The sequence below is a fragment of the Acomys russatus genome, chromosome 10 (genome assembly GCF_903995435.1).
Source record: "Acomys russatus chromosome 10, mAcoRus1.1, whole genome shotgun sequence".
NCBI classification, from domain to species: domain Eukaryota; kingdom Metazoa; phylum Chordata; class Mammalia; order Rodentia; family Muridae; genus Acomys; species Acomys russatus.
In genome coordinates this window covers 68,833,087-68,860,000 of record NC_067146.1, presented here as the reverse complement: position 1 = coordinate 68,860,000, position 26,914 = coordinate 68,833,087, and the positions used below count along the sequence as shown (strand labels likewise).

Below are 26,914 nucleotides of genomic sequence, written 5' to 3'. Positions count from 1 at the left end.
GTGTGGTAAGAACATACAGGATACATTTTAAAAGTAACATCTAGTGATGCTTGAAGGTAGCAGCCATCGCCACTGCTACTCCAGCCACAGTTAGCAGCAAGTATACATTTGCTTCAGAATTTTAACCTCAGAATGTTCCATGTGGCACTGGACATGATCCCATGCTGTTTTGAAGACACTCGTGTTCTTAAGCTAATTTTTATATACTGGGGGTAGTGGGAGGGGTGATTTAGAAATAAACCCCTTGATTGATTTGTTTTAAAAAACAAGTTAATGTTAGAGTAATGGATTGACACTAATACATGGTTAGGAGTTATGGTTCAGTTCCTAATGCTCTCCAGAGAGAGAGAGAGAGAGAGAGAGAGAGAGAGAGAGAGAGAGAGAGAGAGAGAGAGAGAGAGAGAGAGAGAGACTTTTGTGTCGAAAATCATCGCTATATCTCCATATCATACCTGGGTTTAGTACTGTATATGCAATAAAACTCTCTAGGAGGAGAGAGCCAGTCCAGCCCACCCTGTGGGGACTCCTGCCCTTCCCTGAGCTTATTTAAACTGGTTTATCAGACAGCTCAATATGAGCAGAGACAAGGAAAACGCACAACTCTGTAAAGTGTTTGCATGCTTTGTGTGAAATTAATGGCGACATGCTACAGGTCTTTCCCCCTCTATCCTTTCTGGCCAGAGGTGAAAGGGGGAGAACTGCTGGAGAAAGGGGGTGGGGTTAGAATCTAAGCCTGAGCCTGCCTTGTTGGATGCAGCAAGCTTGCATTTTAAAATTAGAGCGGTAGAACTAATGGCCTTCAGTATACATGAAGCCTACCTTCCCTCATTACTAACATCCCTTCTCTCAAGGTCTTCCACAGTAGATCAGGTGTAATTGCCATCTGTGTAACACACACACACACACACACACACACTTAGAGATAGATGATAGATAGATAGATAGATAGATAGATAGATAGATCATAATGATACATCCTGAAAGGCATTGACGTTGCTTTATAGAGAAAGGTGCACTTTACACTTAGGTTGGAGTAGAGTTCCTAAAAAAATGAATGGGTAAAGGTGAAAACGGGCTTGTCTCTTCCTGCTTAGAAAATTGCCTTATTTTCAGCTTCACTTTTTGTAATGAAGATTCTTTATGTGATGCTAGGTTTTTTTGTTTTGTTTGGTTTGGTTTGGTTTTTTTTTTTTAGCACTACCTGTGAAGAACCTTCTGTGTGACGTAATTAGTTAGGTTTGTCCGTCAAAAGAGAGGCAAAAAAAGACAAGAGAGAAGTTCCTGGTCCCACAGGTGTTCCAGTTGGCCATACACATCCTTCATATACATAAACTGGGGCCACTGTAGCTTGCATGGGAAGAGCGGTGTCTGTAAGAGGCAGGTTCTTCTGAAGTCTGCATCTCGGCTGAATGTATGGCATCATTTTCATACAAGTTCAAGTTCACACAAGTTCAAGAGGTATTCTGTGTTGGATCTTGTTTGTTTCGGTGCTAAGGATATGCGGATGCTTGACAAATGCTTGGTGGCTGAGCATTGGAGTGAGCCTCAGGTTTCTAAAATGAGATTTAAAACTAAAACTGTTAAAGGCCCTGAGAAAGTCCGCACTACAATCACTTGTCCCATGGAGGTTTCTCTTCTCTAGTCAAATTCTGGTAGCTGTCTTTTTTTTTTTTTTTTTTTTTTTTTTTTTTTTTTTTGGTGTCCAGGGTGGCGGCTGATGGTGAAGCATGTGCTGCTGTGTGTTTGTGGAGTCACCATCACTGTGTCTTGGGAATAGCTGCGAGTGTGTGAGCAGCTCACCCAGGATGAAGCTTCTTGCACTTTAGCCACCGTGCGTAGCTCAGTGGGCATCAGGGACATGGCCTGAGGCTCTTCAGGAACAGAGAAAGCACCCCAATATTTTTTTCTTATGAGACAGGGTTTCTCTGTGTAGCCCTGGCTGCTCTGGACTGGCTTTGTAGATAGATCGAGGTATCCTCGAACTCATAGAGATCTACCTGCTTCTGCCTCCCTGAGTGCTGGGATTACAAGTGTGTGCCACCATGCCTGGCTACCGGATTTTTTTTTTAAAGAGTATTGTTAGAGTTCATGTTGCCTTAAGTGTGAACTCCTTACCAGTAATCAGAAATGCCCTGTTTGTGACCCACAGAGAGCTAGACAAGGGGTGCCAGCCCACTGCGCCCTCCGTGACACTAAATAGCATGTCTGTCAACATTTGATGGAAGTTTTAGGGTTTTTTTTCTGGGGGGGGGAGGGCATTGTTTGATTGTTGTTTTGTTTGTTCTAACTTTGCTTGGATAATTATTGATTCACGTGAGCTGAAGAATTCCTATGAGAGATACCGTATGCCTTTTTTCCACTCAGCAGCAGCCTGGAAAACAGTGGCACAGAGTCCCAGGCAGGGAACAGACTGCAGGATTGTCCAGGTCTGCACGCAGCACTTCCCAGACTGCCTTACACTGATCTGCATACATGTTTTTCCATGTAAAAACAGAGGGTCAGACCTGCTAGTCCAGGCCTAGGTGCCAGCCCTGACGAACAGCCACCATCCATCATGACAAATAACGTAGTGAGAGAAGAGGTCCCTTCACCTCTGGGTGGCTGCTGAGTAGATGCTGATGTATTGTCTTTGTTTAACATTCTTCCGGAGCTTGGAAGAGTGGACATTCTGGCTTCCACGGGGGCCCCTGGGCCATGTTCTTATGCTAGAAGGAAAGGAGAAGACAAGGCCTTGGGGACACCAGAGAAAAGGCACAGAAAAGAGCAATGCCGAGTCTACAACGAGACACTGTTGCTCTCATCTATGATAAGAAGGAAGTGGATGACATTTGGGAGGTAGCATATCCTGTGACTGTGGAGTCTCTTGCAAAGTGCGTGACTTTTGGGATCCTAGAGTAGAATCACTGTTCTCTTTACCATCTGTGTGACATTGGAAAGCCACTGACCCTCTCTGTGTGCCACCTGACCTCTCATGTCTGTAAAATGTGGAGATCCAGACCCTTTGTGGGCCTGTGGCGAGGACCCCTAGCAGTCAGTGAGTACCCAACAAAAAGCCAGTGACTGTGATTGGGGGGAGACTTCTGAGGGCGTTGGTCACTGCTTTGGCTGCTATTCCCAGACTGAGCTCTCCTTCCCGCCAGGCTTTCTTTAGTGACACTTTCCTTCTTTTTAGTCCAGAAACCAAGCAGCTGAGCTTAGGCACATCCCTCCAGGTCCCCCACATACAGGCAGCCATGGCTCTTCCTAGTCCATGGTGAAGCTGAGACCACAAACTTACAAACACGGGAACCCATCCCACAGAGCAGGCATCAAGCACCAAAATAAGAGCAAAGACTAGAAAATGCAGCGAGGACTAGACCCATAAAACCTACTGGCTTTTCCTGGTCTGGGTGGAAGGACTGAGGCAGAGCCATGTGGTTTGGGAAAGGGACCCAGGCTTTCTTGCTCATGGACAACTGAGGCTTTGTGAAGCGAGTTCAGCCATGAGAACTAGATTCAGTTCCCAGCAGGACTAAAAGTTCATATGCGCAATCAGACTAGTGGGTGATGCACACTTGCAGCTGGGTGAGGCCGCCTTCTAACCCCTGCCATGTCTTTACCCAAATGAAGAAAACATTATTAGATTTTACTGAGGGACTGCAGGTGCTGCTCAGTGGTGCTCAGTGGTGCTCAGTGCATGCTTAGCATGCATGAGGCACTGGAATTGATCCCCAGCACTGCAATCAATCAATCAATCAATATAAATAGACTTTACATAGAGGTCAAGACAGGGTTAAGAGGTGGAAAATTAAGTGTTGAGAATGAGCCTTGCCATGTGCTTGGATGTAACCAGGGCAGGCAAAATCTGGGCCTGTACTTAACGTTTCAGCAGCTGGAGATGTAAGTGGGATTCTCTTCTGCTCACTCTTTGCTGGGCCTAGAGTCCTTAGAGCCTTCAAAGGGGACTTGTTTTGGGTTGCAGAAAGATGCCCATTTAGCTCTCTGGCTGGGAAGCCACAGAGCATGGGACCATTAGGAGGGGGAAACGGCGCAGCACTGGAAATCCAAAGCCTGGCCCAAATTTCAGTTTGTGATGTTTGTTTGCTCGTTTTTAACGCACACCATTATTGTTTGAAATGTCTGCTGTGAAGTCAGTGTTTTCAGAGCTCTGTTTCATGGGTGTCGCTTGCATCAGAAGCTCTTCCTTGAATTACATTCTTGAAAGCTGAAATTGACTTGGCTTAGAGTCTACCACAGAGTACGCAGAAATGACCTGACAAGGCTATATATCTTTTTTTTCCTGAACCTACCCTGGCAGGAGATCTTATTAATGGTTTATGCAGCAACACAGCACCCAGGAAGAAGTAATCAATAGTTTGCTACCAGCCCAGAAACCAGAATGGTAGATAGATACTAGCCAAGACCTATCTGGACACTTTGCTGTCTCTCTATGTGATACCTGAAGTGACTTAGCATTCCTTACCTTTCCATCTGCATGACTGAGGTGTCACCCCTCCCACAAACAGCACAGCCCTACAAAGACTGTTGAGGAATCTGTTGGTTATGCACTCATCAGAGTGGGGCAATGGTCTCAGGAGGCTGCACTGTGATATCTTGCATGCTCACATACGTTACCAGGAGCCTGCAAATCTCTAAAGAATTGAAGTCATGTTGGGCTGTACCCATGAACTGAGGTAGCCAGCTGGCCCTATTGTCGCCTGTGGAACCTGTGCATGCACTTGACTGTGTCCTGTGCACAGTCTTCAGGGCCTGCATCTCTGTTAGAGGAAGGTGTAGGGAGCAAGGTTATTGGCAGTGGTGGAGTTTCATTGTTTATTAAAATGGCCCAATGTGACTCTGCCCAGTGAGTACTGCTAGAGTTAGGCAAAATGCGGTTTTGAATCTGGCTCTGCCATTTCCTAGCCTGATAATTTTTTGATAACCCACTGATACTTGCTAGGTTCAGTTGCTTCCAACTATAAGATGGATTCTCTGAAATGAGCATAATGCAATTAGCATAGAAAGTGATTGGTAAATGTCAAATTACTTAATAAGGAAAACAATTGCCTTTATAGAAAGTTTGATGATAATATATTTTTGGGCATCAACAGTGTAGAGGTGTGGGAAGATGGTTCAGTAGGTAGAACACTTTCCGTGCAAACATGAGGCCCTGAGTTTGAGTCCTAGAAGCCATATAAAGCCAGATACAGTAGCACAAGCCTGCACTTCTAGTGCTTTGCTGACAAGACGAGAAGTGGAGACAGGAGAGTGCCAGGAAGATAGGGCAGGCAGCTAACAACAAAGAGACCTTGTCTCATTAAAGTGAAAGATGAGGCCTGACACCAGATTTTGTCTGTCTACTTCATGTGCACTGTGCTTGTACTTACATGTATACACATACATACCACAGGTATCACAAACAACAGCAACAATAAAAACAATAATAATAATAATAATAATAATAATAATAATAATAATAATAATTGTGCAGAGAGAACTATTGCCACTCAGTGTTCTTTTTCAAGAAGGTTAACTTAGTCACAATGTATCTGAGGCCACGAGCAGGTAGGTAGGTGAAGACGAAGACCATAGCACAAGCTGTAGGTTAGGTGATCATTTCTTTATAGGGCAGAGATGACGTTTAAGATTTGACTTTAAAGTAGTTTTGTTTCAGCTCTAGAAAGAACTAGGGCCTTTTGTATCCCCACTCTTTGTAGTCCAAAAGTAGATGTCTTTCTTTCTTTCTTTCTTTCTTTCTTTCTTTCTTTCTTTCTTTCTTTCTTTCTTTCTTTCTTTCTTTCTTCCTGCAGCACAAAGCCTTTTGTTGCGTCTACCTCTTATGTATCATAACGCTTCAGTCAGCTCAACAACACTTTGTAAGAAAGAGCTGATCCCATTTAATTCCTCTGGAATTAATCATAATAGCAGCAATTAAAATAAACTCACTTAGTATAAATGTAGACATAAATTGCTCTCGCCTTACGTTTCCCCTCTAGGGTTGCTCTCACCAGCATCCACCCTCATCCAGATGGGCCAAGGCCTCCCTCCACGTAGACAGCTTTTCTGAGTCCTGAGTTTCCTCACACATTGTTACTTTTGGCCATTTCCTCCCTCCAAGGGCAAAGGGGAAAGCTCCAGGGGACAGGTCACAAGCAACACCATTTGATGTAGATTTTACCCTCACCATCTGCACCCCCTTAGCAGTAGAAAAACAATTCTATAATTCCAATGCACTCATCATAGAAGTCATTCAGTCCAGCCAGCTTGCTTCACAGAATCAGAAATCTAGACCTTTCTAGGTTGTGAAGAGATGGAGGGTAGAGATGGCTCAGTGGTTAAGGGCATTTACCCCTCTTCCAGAGGACCAGGGTTCTCTTCCTAGCGCCCACCCAAGCTGGGCAGCTCACTTTTTACTATTACCGTGGTAACTTCAGCTGGGGATCTGACACTCTCTTCTGGCCCTTGAGGGGACTTGCACACACTTGGCAGATGCACACGTACACATGAATAAAAATAAATAAAACTTGTAAAAAATGGGAAGAGAATGGTCTGAGGTCATAAAGTGATGTCGTAGCAGAGCTGGGATCAGGACCTAAGGCAGAATAGCAGGCACACTTCCATCCTCTCAGGCTGGCTGCTTTGCTGTCTCTTTGCTAATGCTTCTCAGTCTTTGTTTGTTTGTTTGTTTGTTTGTTTGTTTGTTTTTCCTTTCCCTCTTGGCTTCTGAGGATGACAGGATGGGCAAGAAACAAAGATTTACACGTGCAGGTTCTCAGTGGTAAGCTGTGCATTTACAAGCTGGGGACATTCGGCCCCAAGCTATTAAAGACCCCGCTATCCAAATGTGGTAAGAACCTTGGGTAGGCAGACAAAAGAGCTTACTTCCTTTGCCCCCAACCATAAGGTCAGTGCAGCCTAGTTAGTGAGTGGAGCGTGGTGCCCTTCAGTCCAGAAGTGCCAGGCCATACACGGGATGGAGTAAGCTGACAGTATTCAACCATTCTCTCCTGCCTCCCTCCATGTGAGCCTGACCCACAAGGAGTGGCTGTCCACTGAGTTCAGAGCTGGAAGCTTCCCTAGCACTATCACCCACCCACCTGCAGGATATGACCTCTGACCTGCCCAGCACAGTGTTTCCTCCCTCTCCCCGACCATGCAGGCAGCAGCTTAGTCCACTGTCCCCAAACAGCCAAGCTTCGCACTGCAATTCCACAGAGAGTTCTGTGCCTCGTGACCACGGAGAACACGCCGCTTCATGAACAACTCTGAAAAGACAAACACTAAGGGCAACAGAAACAGACCAGAGGGTAATCTCAGGTCTTCTGATGACTTCCCATCTGTGGCCAAAAGTGGCAGCTTTTACTTCGTCAGGTTCAGAGTACACCAGCTGTCTGTGCTGTGTGACAGTGCCTTTGTTGTGATGCTTTCTGGTAAGATGTGGCACAGCCAGTTAAGCCAATTTTCCTTCCCATAGCCATTACCCAGTAGCCTAGGATGCAGACTCCCAGGAATCCCCATGGCCCCTTGGTGTGCGATGAGCTACTGTACCTCCTGACCTCAGAAGGGTGTTTCTAACTAATTAACGTTGCTTAAGTGCTCAGAAAATGACATGGCAAGTCACGCTTGGTTGGGGTTTGTAAATCCTAGTCAGCCTGTTTCTTTTCGTAACTAGCAATGTACTCTGCCCCCCCATCCATTTATGCCCTGCTGATTTCTCCCCAATTCTGGGTGAAGTCTCCTCGGGTAGACCATATGACTATGCCATGAGACCGCATGCACATGTTGAAAGAATTGTGAGCCCAATTGATACTGTCTTGGTGGTAGAACTGCCATGAAGAAAAGTGTGGCTTCTGTGTGGCAAAGTGGTTTTAAACCTTTAAAAAAAAAAAAAAAGACACTACATGTAGCAGCAATGAGAAACTTATTTTCTACCTGTGCCAGCGTACTGTGTATATGTATATATTGATGTCCGAATATACAATGTGCCCTCTGCACCAGTGGCTACTATGACCATGGCTTCAACTGTCTCCAGCCTCAAAACATTTGGGGAAAATTAGTGTGTACTGAACATGTACAGACTGCTTCTTCTTCTTCTTCTTGCCACTATTCCCTAAAACAATACATCACCATGACTGTTTACATAGCATTTACACCAAATTAGGCAGCATGAGTCATCTAGAGATGATTTAAATGGGCACGTGTGAGTAGGTTGTGTGTAACTACCAGTGTTTTATTAAGGGCCTTGGGCAACTGTGCATTTTGGTATCTCCTGAGACCAATTCTGTGACTGCAGTAATGGGATGGCTGTGTTCACACACACATACATGATCCATGCATGAATAGACATACACACACACACACACACAGGCATGCACACACAGGCACACACGCGTGCTCTTTATGGAATAGTTCTCCTGACTGAATATAAAGTTTCCTGGGTATCTACTTCTGTCTCTAAAAGGCTGATGGCAGGCTGTACTGGCTTTCTCAGCTTCCTCGCTATTTGCCCACTGTGGCATTGCACTCAGGCTTGGAAAGCACAGGTGGAGTGGAACTGTCATGGCGATGCTTAGCAAGGGGCAGGAGTCCTGGGACCAATCCCCATGTGTGCCCCAATGCCAAGACTCTTTGCCTGGATCTGTAGCCTCTTACAAAATGATGGGATTTGTCTTCAAACTAAATTTACACCTAAAGAACTTTAAAGTCCGCCTCTGTGAGAGTACAGCTTGGGAAACTGTACCTCCTTTGGTCCACAGGCCCTGCAGCTCATCCCACTACCACCACTCAGGGTTCCATGGGATGCAATCCAGACAAACATTGCCTGACCCGAACTTCAGTTGCGTCCTTCCTGGTTCTGACATTTGGTGGTTATTTTATTTCCCCAGCAAGGCTTTCATGGAAGAAGATGCAACAGGGCCTGGTTTCCTGGGACTTGGAGGTGGGGATCCCAACTGCCCTGATATCCCTAGAATCCAAAAGAATTTTGCCACTGAGCTGTGCTTTCTCATTCTGCTGTGTCCTTGCCTTGGGCCTGTTCAGGGAAGGAGTGAGTCTGAGCCGTCCTCTAGAGGGAGGGGCAGCTTGTGTCAGGTGTTCTCTTGCCTCTAACCTCACTGGCGATGTGGAGCCCAACTCTGATCACTTGGCTGACAGCTGGGAAAACACCATCTTCTTCTCAGAAAGAAGGTCCTTTCAGACTTATAAGAAAGAAGGAGAGAGACACCCATAGGACTCCCTGCACACCAGATACTTCTTACAAAGCACCATTTTGATGAGTTAAGTGTAAACGAATTAGAAACATACGGATTGAATTCCCCCTTGAAAGACACATGGGTTTAAAAATTAAGGGGGAAAGTGCTTGGCAAGATGGATTTCAGCCCTTTGCCAAACCTCAAAATGTTTGAAAAATGGTCTCAGACGTTTTTAACTGAATGCAAAATGCCATAGGGTTCCCTCCTCTCCAGACATGGCAGTGAATCTTTTAACAACAATTATATGACAAGAAAAAAGGTCTGTGAGGGATTGTCATTTACTCATTTCTCCTTTAATTGCCCTACCTCTGGAAAAGAACACAGTCACAGGTTTAAGAGAAGTGTCTGATTGACAAACTAAAATGTCAAGGCTGGCAATTACTAGAAAATAACCCTCAAACTCAAAAATACCCGCTGCCCCATGTCAATCACAGTATTTTCTAAGTGGGATAATAAACTCTAGGGAGATGTCGTATTGAGTATACTTTACTCACTGGTGTCTAGAGCCATGCACGGTGGTTCTAGTTGCTGGTCCGACATTATGATGCCAGCTCCTTGGAGGACAGAGGGGAAATTGTGTGACAGCAGATTGGAGGGAAAACCCGCTGGCTTACGACGGCAGCTGCTGCGCAGGATGCTGTGTGTTCTCTAGACGGGTGGGATGTGGTCTGCAAGTTGCTGGGAAGAAGACTGAGTTCTGTTTAGCTTTTCTATTGAATAAGCCATATCGTAACTTCTCTGCACGTCAGAATTCTTCCTGGCATGTGGAGACTGGGGAGCAACGTATTAAGGATCAATTATCTCACAACTGTTGTACACAGGCTGTATTAAGTCGCCTCCAATTATTTTTTACTGGCTATTCCTGACAAAAGCAGGCTGACACTTTTACTGCCTCTTTTTTTTTTTCTTTTTCATATGCAAAGGCATAGGAGTGGGTGTTGAGAGAGCCAACTGAGTAAGCAAGGGGGAGCGGTTTGGTGACAAGGGGCTGGGCTAGGCCAGACTGGGCTGGTTGCTCTCTGCAGCCATCTTGTTTTGCTTTCATATGTAAACCAGTATGATCAAGGTTTGCTTGCCTGCTTCCTTCCTTCCTTCCTTCCTTCCTTCCTTCCTTCCTTCCTTCCTTCCACCCTCCCTTCCTTCCTTCCTTTCTTTCCTCCTTTTATTCCTTTCCTTTGAAAGACAGAGTGTATTCAGTGACTGCCAAGGACTGAGGACAACAGTGAGATTTACCAAAAGTTTTCAAGTCAAAGCCCCCGCCCCCAAATTATGTTTTTAACTTTATTCTGCAAGCCATGGAAAACTGTTGTTTTGTCCAGAGCATCTCACACAGCACCTTACACTTCCCTTCAGGAACCAAAATTAATTCGTTGCAGAAGACAAAGAGAAAATGTCACAGAAAACTACTTTCAGTGTTTCCAGTGAAAATCTTACTGAACATTGACTGTTAAAAAATCTACTTCCTGCCTATCTATATGTTGTGGGCTCACAACAAAAGATAGACGAACACTAAAAACACTGGAAGGAAAAAAAAAAAAGCAAATGTACAAATTTTCTAGTTTGGAAAGGCTTCAGATTCAGAAAACCAACCAACTGTTGGGCTGAACCCTGGCCGGGTTTTACCTTTCCATGAGCAGCTCAATAGAGAACAACAGGGCCTTAAAATAAAAAAGGAGGGGGGCACTTTTGATTCTGGAAGCTTCCAGTCCCTGGTTTAGGAGCGTCCCCTCCCTCCCCATCTCACATCACAGCTGCTTCATTCAAAGCACTATCAAGTGCTTCTCTGCATTTGTGAGTCAGCTACCTCCCTGAAAAACTGGGAAATGAGTTGGGAAAAAAAAATGGCTAAATGCCCACTGTCCCCCATCTCCCACCCTCAGGGGCATCCACCTGAGCTAGTACCTGATAGTTCCAAGTGGCAAAGAGAACGTTGCTTTCTTCCTACATTAAGCTATGGGTAGTAGACGCTATTTCAAAATCTCCTGGCTCTTCACCAACATGCAAAAACAACCAACGGAGGAGCATGGGCAGTCAGCTAAGCCCAACACCTCTGCCCCCAGCCCCCAGCCCACCCCCTGCACAGACATTTGTGTTTGCACACAGCCCCCCACGTGTGCCTGCAGTGTGAGGTTAATCTTTCTTCCCCTGTGCATTTCCTGTGTCTGCTCTTCTGGGCCCTGGAGCCCCCAGGGTGTTAGGTATCACTCTGAGGGGGCTATCTCCCATTACAGACTGCCTTCCATGCCTCCTCTCTTTCCTTTAATATATGATGGATTTCTTTAGGCCAGAATGATCTTTTATTCATGTTAGACTGGACATAGCTCTTAAAACACAGCTGAAGCTAAGTAAGTGCTTGAACTATTTTTGTTCTGTCTATTGGAACCACCACCCAATAGTGTTTGGGATTCTGCAGAGAACCTGTATGCTTAGTCCTTGGAGAAAATGTGAGGAAGAAGGGCATATGGGAGAGCTGGTGCTCAGGAACCGCTTCCCTCTGGGCCTCAGCTTCCTCCCCTATCCTGGGTTTATCTAAATGGATGTATTTATATCTATTTCCTTTGGATGAAAAGAGCTCTAAAAAGCAAATTCACACACTTAGAGAGATGGTACTTTTGACTCTATGTGGGGACCCAGTTAACTGTATGTGTTCTGAGTCATCTGACTTCTGAGCTTTCACTTTTTAAAAAGAGTGCAATTAAGATAGGTTCCCAGGAATTAAAAAAGAAAAAGAAAAAGAAAAAGAAAAAGAAAAGAGCCTGTGAGTAAAGCAGGCAAGCTATAGGTTGAGGCCCATATAAGGAGTGTGTGGGCACCTGCCCAAAGGGAAAGCGGCATTAAGAGCCATTCAAAACCTACAGGAATGTCAACATACTTTTGAGAAGGCTGCATTAGGGATGCAAATTTGTAGTTCCCTGATTATGATAAGCACTGGAAAGAAAACAGTGAAACCCATTAGGAGGTTTTGGGGAGTGTGGAAGGTGAGCCTAAGTTTCTGCCAGGGCCCAGCATCCAGGCCCTTCTCTGCCTCTGACCCAACAACTCTAATGATTTAAATGCCCCCCAGAATTCCTCTTATTTTGGATAAAGCCAATTAGCTCATCTGTCAAAAGGCCAACTTTGAACTTTCATCTGTGTCAGATGTGATTTAGTTTAATGAGCTCCATTCTCTGGATTACGAGCTGGCTAGAAGCAAGCAGGCTTCCCACGTGGAACGCGTGTTGGGCTGTCCAGGCACTCATTTTTGTTATGGAAGAGGTTGATGTTGATACAAAAATCCATCCTTCTTATGCCATGGTGTCTTACACACGGGCTTGCAGGAGAGGTCTATTTAATAAACGAGTTGGGATTTTCTGTGGAAAGCCATCTATCAGAAGGGCACCTTTAATCATGGTCATCTGAGTTACTCAAGATTCTGTCAAGCAAAATTCATTGTAATGAAAAAAATTGGAGTGTAATTCTTTTTAGAATCACTCTAAATTTGAAAAAAAATACATAATTGATTTGTTTCCATCTCCTTTGGTCTTCAGGGAATCATATTAGAACGTCATGAAACAAAAATATTTAAAGTATGTTTCAAATAATGAACAAAAATTACTTCACCTAATAAAGATGTGGAATTTATTTATGAAGACAAACACTGGCTGTGGACCAATGGGCCAAAGAGGTTGCCAGCAGTTTGCACTAGGCAGCCGTTCTCAAGTGTTCACAGCTCTCTGCCACCCCTAAGCTGGCTCTATGATAAGAAAGCAAATTCTCTCATCCATACTGGACTTTAAGATAATTGCTTTTGTTTATTTTATTTTTAATACACACACAAAAGTGACCATCCATATGACAGAAGTTGTGTGATCTTTCTTAGGAGGCAGGCCATGACTCTGAGAATCAGTTCTGAATGAACACTGGATGCCTTAGTTATTTAAAAAAAAAAAAAAAAAAAAAAAAGGATTACTTGGCTTATGTTTTTGATGCTTGGGAACTGAATATAAAAGTTAAATTTTTTGACCTTTCTGGAGAGTTTCAGCAATTGAAACCATTGGCAAAAATGGAAAGCACTTAATTCTCATAAGAACAGTTGAGTGGTTTGGCATTAACCTAAAGGAAAAAAAAAATCAAAAGTCCTGGGAAAAACCATTTGGTGTTTTCCCCTTTGTGCTTGTAAGAGAAAGAGTCCCAGACTTGAGGAAGACCTGTTACCAAAGGCAGCCAAGTGTCCTGGTGTCACACTGGAAGAACCCGCGTCGCTTCTATAAGCCTGCGGCTCTCTTCTGTCTTCTCCTTTCTTCTCCTTCTAAATGGTCCAGAATGAACTAAAAGCAAGCATGAGCTTTGCCGATGGTCAAAGCAGTCAGCACGGCTATCTCTGACATGTATATCCCCAGTTATCTGCAATACGGAAGAATAAGGCACGAGGCAGACACTGAACAGTTAAACATGCTTACAAGTGTATTATGATATAAAAACCATGAAGCCTGGGGTGGGGGGTGGGGGCTGCGACTACATCGATTAGATATAGCTTTAAGTCAGAGAAAATGTTAAGAAAAGTAATATTTAAGCAAAGGTACAAACGATGGCCCACAGTAGAGCAGGGGGCTAGGTACTCTTGGCAGGGGTCACCGGAATGAAACGTGGCCCTTAAATAGGAAAGAACTAGGTACATCCAAGGAAATTAGATGATTAAGGGCTGGACATATCAAACCAGGTGAAAGATAGTGCTGCATCCAAGAGATGCAGCATTTAAAGCTTAACTTCTCTTAGAGAAAAGTCAAGTCCTGAGTAGCAAAGGACAGCCACAGAAGAATGCTGAAGCACAGGGAAACGACTAAGCTTCGGTTCACAAAGATCATTCTGGCAACAGTGTAGTTAGACTCCAGAGGATCAACATGAGAGGCAGAGACTGCTTCAGAAGACCCAGTAAGAGAAGACAGTGTCTGGAGATCAGCGGCAAGGTGAGAGCCAGAATGGATGGAGGTCAGGTCGACTTTGGAAGTGGAGGCGAAGGAATTTGGTGACTGTTGGGAGTACACTATGAGAATATCGGTGTTGCCACCTACACCCTGAGTTCACTTCCTGGACATATGGAAAGTTACATGGGGCGTTCTCTCTGGAACAGTATCTAAACCCAGAACATTGTGTTAGTCGGGGTTCATTAGAGAAACATGCTACTATGAAAGAGATGGCTGGATTTGTGCACGGCTGCTGATGACCTATGACTTACAGTGGCCTGTGGTGCTGGGAAAGCGTGCCCTTCCAACTTTCTGGTTTCACTTTCGGCTCAGGACCCAGTAAAATCAAATGAGATATTCAACACTTCACCACAACAGAAAAGTTGGAACGAATAGTTTTGTTCAACTATAGACTGATATAGGTGTTTTGATCATTTTCAGTGTAAGCTCAGCTAAGATATGACTTTCAACAGTATGTGAAATACAGCTATTTTGTAAGTACACTTGCGAACTTACCATGAGTGTATCCGGATATAAGCCTGTTCTGAGCAGAGGGCTGTCCAGCTACTATCCACCACCTGTCTACCCATCCAACTTAAGGAGTAGGCGAATGACTTAGACCATGAAAAGTCAAGAGGCTCCACACACCGCTCTCCACCAGCTGGAGACCCAGAAGAGCAGGCAGTGTAAATGGTGGTGCGCGCCTTTAATCCCAGCACTCGGAAGGCAAAGGCAGATGGATCTCTGTGAGTTCAAGACCAGTCTGGTCTACAGCAGACAGTCCACGGCTGCCAACGCTACACATAGAGGAAACCCTGTCTCGAAAAACAAAACAAAACAAAACAAAAATCTGAAGGCGTAAGAAAAAGAAAAGCACCCTTGGAATTTGTCCCTCGACTTCCAGACAGAGCTATTCTTAACTTACGTAGCAATGGGAACCATAAAACCTCATGTAAGCTTAGTGTCATTAAGCTCTTTGAGGTTTGGTCAGCTGTTTTATTTTATACATAGAGCAATGGAAGCCCAGAGGTATTGAGGACTTAGCCCAAGACCCCCAGGTGAATAAAAGGCTGAGGGAGCAGTGGCCCTGTGGGGTGTTCATACTCACAGCCACGCCACCCACCCCCCAGTTTAGTTCACCTTACCGTTTTCCTTCAGATTGACACGTTCAGAGAAAGTAGCACCCAGCCTTTCTGTTCTGGGTCACAGTTTAGGGTCCTGAGGTGAAGCTCTGCTCTCATCACAGGCCATTGTGGGGCTTCTTAGGGGGCCCTTACTTCCCATGGGCAAGCATCGTGTGGTGGGTGCTCAAGTCTGCTGTCAGTCACTTTCCGTTTCTATTTCTTTCACAGATTTACTCTCTGTAGCTGAAATTGACATTTACTTTGCCTGTAACGTTACCACAAATTAAAATCAGACCCTGAGTCTGTCTGGGGAAGATGTTTATTAAGCTGTAGGAAGACATCTAAAATGAGTCCAAATTACATTTTAAACGCGAAACCCCAAATGCCACATCCATTTAAGGGCAGGAGTAAGACTGTCTGGAGAGTAGTTTGGGTACGGAGTAAGTCACCTCTCTTGGGCACAATGCAGAGCCATCGGGGAAGAGAAAGGTGCCTCTGCCTTTTTCTAAAAACACTTCGACCTAAAAAGCTTTTGTTTGTTTGTTTTTTTGTTTGTTTGTCAGAACGAACCTAAAAGAAAAACAGGTTTTAAAAAATTTGATGTCTTTAGCCAATAGATGTTGACGTTTAAAGTTTTGAATTTTTACTCATGCACATTTATTCTGGAGTTTGTTCGCTTTGCTGTTTTTTTTTTGAGACAGACTCTCATTACCTATCCCAGGCTGACCTGAACTCGTGACCCTCTTGTCTCAGCCTCTGAGGTACTAGCATGGCAGATGTGTACCATTGTGCCACTCACTTTCTTTCTTTCTTTTTTAAATGATATTTATTTATTTAATATGTATATGAGTAGGCTGTCTTCATGTACACCAGAAGAGGGCATCTAATCATAATACAGATGGTTGTGAGCCACCATGTGGTTGCTGGGAATTGAACTCAGGACCTCTGGAAGAACAGCCAGTGCTCTTAACCACTGAGCCATCTCTCCAGCCCCTGCCACTCACTTTCAAATGCCAAGTAAAACAGCCTAAAACCTTCAACCCTGGGGCTGGCAAGACTGCTCAGTGGGTAAAAACAATTGCCACACAAGCCCCATAACCTGTGTTTGGTCACCAGATCCGAAAAGACTGATTCCCAACAGTCCCGCACAACACACACACACACACACACACACACACATGCACAGGCATGCTAATGATAAATAAAGATGTAAGACATAGGTTCCAATGTTTGATGCAGCTAATATAGCCCAAATATATCTAAATCTAAATGTCTCTGTAGGGTTCTTTGCCTTTTAGTGTATATTTTCCTGCTGTGTTTGTATATGGTGAGTGTGCTCATGCGCGTAGCATGGCCAATGCCTTCATCTTGCTATTTAATAACAGAAGCAGCCTTGTCCCCAGGGAAGCCACAGCCATTCTGTTCCCTGTGTGTCCAGTCCATCCCAAACTGAGAAGGCCTTGAGGTTCTTTGCCACAAAGGGCAGAGTAAATACCAAGGATCATAATTATGAGCCTTATTGCTGCGATCTGACTAAGTCTTTCAAATTATTATCACTTCAGCTTCATGGTGTGTGCTCTTGTGAAGCCAGTGGGCTTGAAAGGTAGCTCTGAGAGGCTGCACAAAGAAGTTGTCACCATTTTCTAGAAACTCCACCCTGCTCTGATGTCCCTTGCTCAAGACAGGGCCTCACCTGACCTAGTCCCACCTTCCCTAGAAATCAGAATGGTATTTCAAGTTACCATGCTTCACACAAAAGCGCGCGCGCGCACGCACACACACACACACACACACACACACACACACACACACACACACACACAAAACCAAAACCCCCAAAACAAAAACAAACAAACAAACAGGAAAAACAAAGCCAAAAACCTGACATGGATTTGGAGGCATGGCTCAGGGCTAGAACAACTGCCTGGCCTATGTGAAGACCTGGAGAAAGAAGTTTAAAACAAAAATTACCCTTGTCACAGATAAGTCATAGGGGCACAGCTATGAGGAATTAAGAGACAGGATAGGATACATCTCATTAAGTCATTCAACAATCACAGCTCCTACTGAATGCCAAACACAGTGCTCTCTGACACCACCACTCCAGTCTAAAATAATGACAGACACACACTGTAAGAGTCAAGGCAGGGGCAGTCTGTCCTGGCAAACTTCTCCCAGGAAAGGATATCAGGCACCCCAAGTATCACAATGATGCAAGTGCTACACATCCCTTGGTTTTGTTTTTTTTTTTTGTTGTTGTTGTTGTTGTTGTTGTTTTTCTGGATCTTTCTTCCAAATCCCTTACCCCCAATCTTATAGGAATATGACATTAACTTCTTTTTATAAAATGACACTAGTAATGATCTTATTCTCTAAGTCAGATGCGTTATCTCATGCATAGAATATAGGTTGGCATCCTCCGAGAGGACCAGACACAGTCAGGACACTCTCTCAGATGTCCTTCTGGCCATCTCTGTGACTCTGACTCTGTGACTCTGTGACACCTGCATTGTTCTGTTGGAGGGAAAGCAGCAAGGTTGAATGGATTGTAGGGGCCCGTGCTCTTAGTCTGTCACAGAGTAAGGAGGTAACTGGGCCTGCCAGCCAATCCAAGCACTGTACGCGTGTTGGAGACCAGATATGGTAGCCTGCACAGCTCTGTATTCACTGAGGACCACCTGGGCTAAAGTAACTGAAAATAGGTCTCATTTAGGATGCTGAGATAGGCCATCTCTCCTGCTCTCCTCTGATGAGCCCAGGAAGGACAAGAACCAGCTATAATTTGTTTGTTTATTTGTTTTTCAAGACAGGTTTCTCTGTGTAGCCCTGGCTGTCCTGGACTCATTTTGTAGACTAGGCTGGCCTCGAACTCACAGCGAGCAATCTTCCTGCCTCTGCCTCCCTGAGTGCTGGGGGTTAAGGCCTACGCCACCACAGCCAAGCTCACAGCTATGTTTTTAAGAGGCTAGCAAGAGACAATGCTAAAACTTCTGCCAGCCATTTGGTTGTTTTTCTCTATCTGCTGCTGGGGACGTGCTCTTTTCTGGCTTCTGCCCTGTGCTGTTCATTTCTGGTCAAGCTGCTGCTGTTCTGTTTTGACTACAGTTGGGAATCTCTCAGATCACTGAGTCATATGGAAATTGAAGATTGTTCTGTCACCTCCCACACTTCTCCATTGTGTCTTCTGTTGGGTGAGATGATTTTAATCCTGTGACTTCCTCCTTTAGGTCACGCTTTGTGTGTTTTCCTATATCTTGCTGGAGCCTTCTCTGAGTTCTCCATCCCTTCTCCTCCCCCTCCCCCATCCCAACATTGTGCTCACCCTTGATCCGGCCAGGGTTTCTTCAGCATGTGCACTTATCCCACGGGATGGGGGAATGTGAAACTGAGTTCTGTTCCCTCTGTCAGGACATAAAACTCGCATGGTGTTTATTAAACATAGTGACGGGAGGGGGGGTGGAGGTGGGGGCAAGACCTTTTCTTTGGAGAACAAGAACTCCTCCTGGGATTGTTAATTCATCATTAAGGATGGATGTTGTGGTGGGTGTGGTGACGCTTTAATGCCAGCAGAGGCAGGATGATCTCTGAGTTCCAGGACAGCCATGGCTACAAAGTGAAACCTCGTCTTAAAAAAAAAAAAAAAAAAAAAAAAAAGGGTAGACTGAGGACTTATAGTCCAGTGCTAGATCACTTAAATGGCATTTCTAAGTCCCTGGGTTCCATTCTCAGTAACATAGAATAGAATAGAATAGAATAGAATAGAATAGAATAGAATAGAATAATGCTTGCTCTTGGGAGACCAAGCTTTCAGCAGCTGGTTGCTTAGCCATGGATGGTGTCCCAGCTGCCAAAGCTACTCTCTCTAGACCAGGAACACCTTCCCCCTCCTGCAGGATATTCACAGAACAATGGATTCCAACACCAACTCCTGAAGGGCCGGGGTAGACAGGGTCACAAATTGGACCACCCTGCAGGTGTTTGGGAGGGGCGCTGCCTGAAGATTCCAGAAGAGTTTAGGTAAAGGCACTAGAGAGAGCCTTGCAGTAAGTGATCACAGGAGACTTACAGGCCCAAAGGCCTTGGAGAGATCTCTTAGGATTTTTCTACCTTCTCCCTCCACTGGAGCTACTTGGGGCTGCGGCTGTTAGGGGCAAAGTTCAGCTATAAATTTGAAAACTAGATGTACATAGGGGCTTGTGCCAATTGCGGATTCCACCAGAAATGACTCAATTAAAAGACACTGACTGACAAGCTGCAAAGCCAGGAGAAACCTAAGCAGAGTTGCTGGCAGAGAGCTCCGGTGGGGGTGGGGCTCTGCCTGCTGTCCAGGAACCCAGGAAGCTCCAGGCCTCCGTGGAATCTGCAGGCAAGAGTGGTAGTGAATGCTGCCATGAATTATTCATTTCTGGAGGATGAGAAAAGCAGCAATCTCATGTAAATGGCAAGGCTCATAATCACAGGCCTGCTTATTCATCCTTAGGGCAGCCTGAGGCTTATTAACAGGAAGAAGTTGGGCTTAGGGACATGCCTCCAGAAAGAGAGGTTTTCTCCCCACCAGTGAGCTGTGCATCCTTCCCTGTGCCACATTCAGAATCTTTTCTGTCTGTTGTTCTGCCTTTAGTGGCCTTTTCAAATTGCGACTTTATGAATGATTGATGCAATGTGAGCTCTATTGGCTGACTGAAAAGCCCGTTATCTGCCCGTGTGAGCGGCTGACCAGTGGCTAATGCCAAACTGCTTAGGAATTTAGGGTCTTTTATAAAAAGATCTTTACAAAGAACTGTTATCTCTTTACAAGGAAAAAAATACCACATTTGGAAATGGATTTCTTTTTTCCTGAGAATAGTACATCAGAAACTACTCTAGCCATGTTTTGGGTTAACTCAAATGAATCTGGCAGGACTAATTGAGATTAATGGTGCAGAAATCAGTCATTAAGAAAATCAGGAGGGGAAAAATGATTTAATAGTCTTAACAGAATGATCATAAACTTAGGTTTCTCCTCCTATTACTCCTCCTGTTTAAAGTGCATGAAAGCTCTAGTAAACCCTCCCCCACAGTGGGTGCAGGCATCTGATATAAAGCCCTCCTCTGCAGTGGGTGCAGGCATCTGATATAAAGCCCTCCCCTGCAGTGGCTGCAGGCATCTGATGTAAAGCCCTCCCCTGCAGTGGCTGCAGGCATCTGATATAAAGCCCTCCCCTGCAGTGAATGCAGACATCTGATATAAAGCCCTCCCCTGCAGTGAATGCAGGCATCTGATATAAAGCCCTCCCCTGCAGTAGGTGCAGGCATCTGATATAAAGCCCTCTTCTGCAGTGGATGCAGACATTTGATATAAAGCCCTCCCCTGCAGTGGCTGCAGGCATCTGATATAAAGCCCTCCTCTGCAGTGGCTGCAGGCATCTGATATAAAGCCCTCCTCTGCAGTGGATGCAGGCATCTGATGTAAAGCCCTCCCCTGCAGTGGGTGCAGGCATCTGATGTAAAGCCCTCCCTTGCAGTGGGTGTAGGCATCTGATATAAAATTTTTGAAGGCCCCAGGAGGATGTAGATTGCTGGCTATATTGTGTTTTTTGTTTGTTTGGTTGGTTGTTGTTGTTGTTTTGTTGTTGTTGTTTTTACTACCATTGTCTTCTCATGGTCTTCACCTAAAAAGAAAGAAGTTATGGTTTCCAAGACATCAGATACTATGTCTATAAAATAAAGGCATCAGTAGTATCTGATTGATAAACATGGAGGCCCAGATTTAGCCCGTGTGGTGAACTAGGCTTCAGACACTCCTGGCAGTGATGATGTAAGCTGACCACAGTGTGGGGTAACAGGCACCTCAGAGAGCAGAGCTTGGGACGTTATGCCGGAAAACCTAGGGTTAGTCATGCATCCAACTTGGGGACATTATATAGACTCGAGACATGACTGCGGAACCATTCTTGGTCTTCTGTTATGAAATGCCTCAAATGGCATTTAAAACAGGAAATTGCTTAGTTGATACAAAACCCGATGAATCTAAGACTCATCTGAAAGCTTGAGTTTAACTTAAGGCACATGAGTGAAAGGTACATATCACCTCATGTTTTTCAAGACAGGAAATGGCCCAGCCTGCACAAGATTCTGTGTTCAATCCCCAGTACCAAAACCGAGGAACAGAAGTGAGTTGTGTTGGTCTGTTGATGAAGACTGGAGTTTGGCATGTGACTTGATTCAGTTAAGTTCCTCTCATAACTTAGCAAACGCAATTGTTTGGCTACTGTTCTGCAACAGCCGGTAGATGTTAGGTATCTATGCTTTCATGGAGTATTTCCAGAAGTATTTGTGAAAGGCCTACTGAGAGTCCTGCACCCCTTAAACTTCTGCAGCACCTGCCATGGTATATAAGGTAAACAAAATCTCTGACTGAAGAGGCTTATTGCTACTCATATTTATACATAGTGGCAAGGGACGATTTCTCTTTTTCTCTCTAGTCCTACTTCAGTAGACCCTTGTAGGGGCTTCTCCTGGCTAGGAAAGCATTATAGGCCTGAGCTATAGCCTCAACTTTGGAGATACCCTTTTAAAATCAGTCAATGATTGATGAAATGTGATGGAAAAGCCAAGGTGGTAAACTCCAAGAGACGATAGAACATGCTAATTTCTTCTTATTTTATACTTCCCAAAGGTAAACTTGTAAAGGATTTTTATACCAGTGACCTAAGAAACCAAACCATTTCCTCACTGAATGACAATACACAGCATCTTGAAATATATTTGGCTTGATTGACCTTTGATGGGAGATTGATGGATGAGTTTAGTGGTTGATTAAGTATTGATAAATACTATTGTGAAAAGGGGGTATATTGAGAGCATTATTCAAAAGCTCCAACCTAGTGGAGTTGCCCAGGAAAGGTGATGAGGATGGCTCAGGTCAGAGGTCTGTAGTTGCTAAGACTATGTAGATGTGTTGCCTGGAATGGAGCAGAAGCTCTGGATTAGAGGTAACAGAGAACAAAGCCATGGGAAGGGAGGTATTCAGAAGCCTTAGAAATCTGCTGGGTTTTCTTACAGGTATATGGGCTTACAGGAACTCTTGACAAGCACCGTGGCAGTGCTGTTCACATTGCCATTTAACCTCCACCCCTCCCCCCCCCCTTTTTTTAAATGAAAAGATAGATGTTTTGGATGAGGCAGAAAATAGGATATAGATCCAAAGGCAGAATTCTCTGGTTGAATATCTGAAAGTCTGTATAACTTAAAGAAGGTGAGTGGCAGCCATTGTGGGTAGGGGCAGCTCTTTTTGTCTGCAGAGGCCCTAGCTTGAAACTAAGCCAGCTTGGAAAAGGAGACTGCATGCTTTCCTTGAAGCTTGAAGCTTCCTTTCCTAGAGCTAAATATGAACTTCTTTGTCTCATTTTTAAGAAGGAGAAATATTGTTATATTTCCTATCTGTCATTAGGATATTAGTGGTGAGACATTGTGAAGTGTGAGCCCACTCAAAAAAAAGCTACAGGCAACAGAGTAATTGATTCCCTCTCATATTTTTTAATTGGAACAATAATTATATAATTTTTTTTTAAAATACAGGCTAGGCAGCTTTCTTGCTTTCCCAATTATCACTTCTGTTGGCTATTGTTAGGAAAAACAAGATACTAAGGACTGGTCTCTGGGGAACTAGTTCGGTTCCATTTGAGGAAATATTTGCAAGAGCCTTTTCTAGGAAATAATGTGATGCCATTTTGCAGTTCTCAAAAGTTATGAGTGAGAAGGATCCATTTTCCTCTGTAGAAGGGTCTGGAAACAAAGCTGCTGAGTCAGTAAAGAAATAGGCAGGGAATGTTGAACATTGTGTATTGCCGTAGTTCCTCAATTAAGGCTAAAGAGTGGTAGTCTTTAAGATCTCAACTTTAAATCACAATTTTCTGGTGGAAATACGATTGTCCTGATTAGTTTTGGTCAAAGTGACACAAGCTAGAGTGATTTGAATAACAGAAACATCAGTTGAGAAAATATCTCCATAAGATTGTCCTGTGGATAAGGCTGACTGATGTGGAAGGGCCCGCTCACTGGGGGCAACAGCATTCTGTGGGCAGGTGGACCAGAAAGCCAGGGGGAGCAATCCAGTAAGCAACATTCCTCTGTGGCTCTACTTCACTTCCTGCCTCCAGTCTGAGTTCCTGCCTTAGCTTCTCCTGATCATCAACTGGAACCTGTTAGCAAAATTAACCCCCTCCTCACCAAGTTGCTTTGGTCATGGTGTTTTAACATAGTAACAAAAACCTAACTAAGTCAGTGACATGTGATCTGTGGTTTGATCAGCGCTTTAGAATAATAAGCGAAATAATAACAGCTATTTCTATTATTCAATATATTTAATACGTTATCATGTAGGCAATTATTTAATAACATGAGTTAATTTTACTATCAGCCCACTTGTGATGGTTGATTTTAGTGTCAATTTGTTATAAATTATTATCACCTTATTGGGGAGCATTGGCTAGGGAATTGCCCTGATTGCTAAATTTGTGTGGGAAGACTCACCCCAAATGTGGCTGAACCTTCTAGTCACTGCGCAGAAGGAAAATCATTCGTCTTTTGTTGGCTTGGCCTGCCCTTTCACTGTTGAGTTAATGTACCCTGTTGCTGACCCTGAGGAAACACTTCCAGGAAGATTTTTACCTCAATGATGCTGGTCTCTTAGTCACAGCTGATTTCCCATCCCCAGCTAATGAGCATCTACTGTCCCTGGAAAGCCAAGGTTTCACTTCAGTAGTACTAGTCTCCAGCCAATTGCAGCCAGTTCTGTAGCCACAGCTGACCAGCCGCCACAGATTATTAATTCAACACCACACAAGCAAGCCAAACAGAATCTTTTCTTCCATCTGAAACTTCATGAGCTGGATCCCCACTGTCCACATGTCTCTCCACATTTTTGCCTTCTAAGTCTTAAAGAGCAGTCCTTCCCCCTCTGAGCGGGCAGCATCTTCTCCAAGTCTGAGTTCTAAATGCTTTTATAATCCTCCCCAAAGAATCAGGATCAGGCCCATCACATTTACACCCGACTCCTGGTAGCACTAGCTTCTGGTCCAGTTAGCTGTCAACTGGACACGGTTTCAGAGTTGTTGGAGAAGAGTTTCAACTCGGGGAGTGACTTGATCAGACTGAGCAGTGGGCATGTCATTGAGGCATGTTCATGATTTCTAATTGATGTGAGAGGGCTCAGCTTCCTACAGGAGGCGCCATCCCTAGACAGGTGTCCCAGGCTGTAAAAGAAAGATGAGAAGGAACCAGCGAGCAATAACCAGCTCCCTCCAGGAACCAGTGAGCAATAACCAGCTCCCTCCAGGAACCAGTGAGCAATAACCAGCTCCCTCCAGGAACCAGTGAGCAATAACCAGCTCTCCTCCAGGAACCAGCGAGCAATAACCAGCTCCCCTCCAGGAACCAGCAAGCAATAACCAGCTCTCCTCCATGGTTCCTGCCTGTATTTCTGCTTGAGCTCATGCCCTGACTTCCCTCCATAATGGATTGTGACCTGAGAGTTGTAAGTGGAAATAAACCCCTTTCTCCTCAAATGTTGATCATTTTGTCGCCAAGTGGCAGATAAAGTAAGTTTCTATGGTTCACACAACTAATAGATGGCTGAGACTGGACTTTTCTCTGGCCAGCCCAGCTTCCGAGCTCATGTTCCTCACAGCTTATTATACAGGGAGATCCTTACCCATGGAAGAAATTCATATCTTGGCTTCTGCTTGGAGAGCTGGACAATTTGCCTTATTTGAAAACTCGGAAATTTCAAATTTCTTTCTACTTCACAGGAGAATGGGTAGATAAATATTTCACATTGGAAAACATCTCTTCAGACTTAAAAAGTCTGAAGAGCTACGCTGTTGTCTTCAGGATTTTACTCTTCCTAATCCATAATAGAAAAGGGTTTGCCAATTTAGTTCACAATACTTCATTTAAGGCCCAACTTTTATTTTCAGAGGCAAATAACAAGCCTGCTGGGCAATCATGGCTTTTCCATGTGAGGGGTGTGTGTGTGTGTGTGTGTGTGAAATAGTGTTAAACAAAGTGAAAGAAGCATGGCCCTGACAAAAGACTTTCATAGGATCCTCTTCTGAGGCTGAGGAGGAGGTTAGTCATGTTTCACATGCAAGCTCGGTGTTAAGAACAAAATTCTGGACTGTCTCAGTGCCTTTGAATGAAAATATTATACCAGGTCCGCGATGAAGCACTGTGCACAAAGCAGTCATTGGTGAGCAGCACTCTCATGACAATGAAGCTTCCATCGTTGCTGGATTTCAGACATCTATCTGCCTCGTCACGTGATATATTCTGTGTCTCAGCGTAGCAGGGCATTTTGAGGTAGCCTAGGCTATGTCTTCATCAGGCAGATGGAATGGGGAACTCATAAATTCAGGAACTTCCTTCCAGCTCGGTACTGAATCTCTTTCCTGCCCAACCCTTATTCCCCCATTTTTCTTCCCTCTGAAGCTTGGGGAAAAAAAAATCCTGCCTCCTACCAAGTCCTTATACGATTATTTCTTCATATCCCTCTGATTGCTTTCATGTCTGTGGCCTGCTTTCCATGCTAGAATTGATCTCCTGATTTCCTGATTTTCTCAGTTAATTATGTATGTGTGTCTGTGCCAAAGGGCTGCCCTCTTTCCTTTGGCCCCACGGCAGATCTGTCTGTCCTGATCGTCCATAAGCAATGGCAGAGCACCACTGATCTCTGGAAGGCTAGGGAAGGGAGAAGAGATCAGTATACAGAGTGATTCTTTAGACCTCCCAGACCCAAGCCCTGGGCCACAGCTACTTAGATGGAATGAAACAGACTTGGGGCAAGGAAGGCTGGCAGCCACAGGCTGGGCTGTTCAGACACCCCCAGACTGGAAAACATCCTTTGGGGGCAAAAATGAAGACATGAAACCTCTTGCTGTGGTACCTATCATTCTGCTAAGGACAGTGAAAACACAGTCTGTCATTCTTGACATTTTAATTGAAAGAAAAGCTTACATAGATTTCAGCCGTAAGCAGTGTGTTTATACAAGTGTATAAAGAGGGGTAATCTGTCAAGCTGGAAAACTCTTAATGCGGCCTCAGTCCAGTAATTGAACAATCCAACATGAGCTCACACATTTACCTTGTTCCATGCCTCAATAATTTTTAGTAGAAATACTTTACCTAGAGGCATATGGTTATTAAAAAGAAGGCTCAGCTCGCTAGAAGTCTGGAATGACTAGGTCATGGCAACAAGCCTGCACTGGAGAAAGACTGTCGCGGCTTTGTTTTCACAACTTGACTGCTATTTTGCCATCTGATTTTCAGAATCTAATTGATGTGTTGTTGAGAAGGTTGTTTCTTTTTTGTTGTTGTTGTTTGTTTGTTTGTTTTGTTGGTTGGTTGGTTTTTCTTCATTGCTTTACTTTATTTCTAAAAAAGGAGAAACTAGAATCTCACATGGATGAATGATTTCTCGTATTAGCCCTGCTCTGGAATTTCACCGCTTAGCAGCATGTTTGTGAACATCAAAAGAAGTAGACCATGAGTTTATTTTATCATAAAAATCAATAATAACTTAGTTATGGCAACTGTGGAGTCCTGAGATGGGGGTAGCTCTGTGCATTCCATGATATTT

General features: G+C 44.3%; 1 protein-coding gene across 3 annotated transcripts in view; it reads left to right on the top strand.

Annotated features, from left to right (window-relative positions):
- Creb5 (cAMP responsive element binding protein 5) overlaps nt 1–26,914 on the top strand; it is a 393,776-nt gene that overhangs the window by 273,134 nt on the left and 93,728 nt on the right. The window lies entirely within an intron of this gene.